This window comes from Geospiza fortis, unplaced genomic scaffold (genome assembly GCF_000277835.1).
Source record: "Geospiza fortis unplaced genomic scaffold, GeoFor_1.0 scaffold135, whole genome shotgun sequence".
NCBI lineage: Eukaryota > Metazoa > Chordata > Aves > Passeriformes > Thraupidae > Geospiza > Geospiza fortis.
Genome location: NW_005054646.1, coordinates 114178 through 115591, shown reverse-complemented (window position 1 = coordinate 115591; position 1414 = coordinate 114178). Strand labels below are relative to the sequence as shown.

Here is a 1414-nt window from a genome sequence, read left to right as displayed (position 1 = left end):
GGGGTTTTTTAACGGGGTTTTGTGCAGAGAGCTGAGGGCGCTGGGGGGTGTTGATGCCTGGGGGTGGCCGTGGCTGTTTTGGGGGTGTCTGCCCAGCCCAGCCCCTGCAGTGCCTATGGGCGAGCCAGCACCAGCCTGGCAGGGCCAGGGTGGGAGATGCCAATAAACAGCCTGAGGACAAGCGTGTCCCCTCTCTGTCACCTTGCTCTGCCGCAGAAAGGCCCAATGCCATCTGTCCGTGTGTCCTGCTGTCCCTCCGGGCCTGTGGCCGCCCTGTGGTGCCAGGGAGGAGCTGGGCAAGGGGTGCCAGAGGTGCTGGGTACAGCCCAGAAGGGCGCAGGGCGCTGCGGTGGCCGTGTCCTGCGTGTTCCCATCGCAGTGGGGTGTGGAGCTGTGGGGAGATGGGGTGGTGGCACAGGACACCCCACTGCACCGTGCCCTGGCACTGGGGGTGGCTCCTGGGCTGTTCCCAGCCGCCCTCCCTCGCTCTGCCCTTCAGGCCTGGCAGGAAAATCCAGGTGATGTGTTCAGCTTTCATCAGCTGCCACCAGCAGGGCTGGGGCGGGCAGGGCTCTCAAAGGGCCAGGTCCAGGCTGCCAGGGCTGCGCTGTCCCTGTCACAGCGCCTGGGGGCCCCTGGGACCCTCGCCCTGGCGTGGGCAGGGGGCTGCCAGGGGAGCCTTGTGCTGCATTGGGCACCCAGTGCTGCAGCTCCTCCTTGGCCTGGCTGCTGAGCCACGGTCACTGTCTGTCCCCGCACGGGCTCACAGTGTCCCCAGAGCAGCTGGCATTGCTGGGGTGGCTCCTCTGGCCTGCTCGGAGCCGGTGCCCAGGGCAGTGCAGCCCCCAGGGGTGCCCGAACCCTCGTGGGCAGTGCAGGGAGCCCTGGCACCCCCCTTGTGGGGACAGTGCCATGGCACAGAGGGCGTTCTGTGCCTGCTCCTCGTGTGCAGCCCAGCTCCAGCCGTGGGCGTCCAGCTTGTGCAAGAGGGACCTTCCTCCCACAGGGACAGGCTGGGGGATGCAGCAGGGCAGGTGAGCTGCCGGGGCAGGGCAAGGAACGCTGCTTGTGCAAGGGGTGCCAGCCCTGCGAGGGGCATTCCCTGGGAGAGAGGCGCTCCTGGGCCCTGGTGAGGGCTGTGCCAGCCCTGTGAGCAGCGAGCACCGAGCTCCCCACGCCCATCTGCATCCCGGCACAGGGGGATGCAGCCTTGATCCCATCCATGAGGGATCTCCTGTGCTCCTCACACCCATCTCCATCCCAGGACAGGGGGATGCAGCCCTGATCCCACCCCTGAGGGATCTGCCAGCACCAGGACAAGCCCAGCCCAGGCCTGGCTCACCTGCCCAGGCCCAGCTGGTCCCTGGCTGCAGGAGGTGCCCGCGGGTGCAGCCACACCCGCGGCAGGGTGTGG

At 68.2% G+C, this 1414-nt stretch overlaps 1 protein-coding gene across 1 annotated transcript in view; it reads left to right on the top strand.

The window, feature by feature from the left end:
• SDK2 (sidekick cell adhesion molecule 2) overlaps positions 1 to 1414 on the top strand; it is a 78824-nt gene that overhangs the window by 71743 nt on the left and 5667 nt on the right.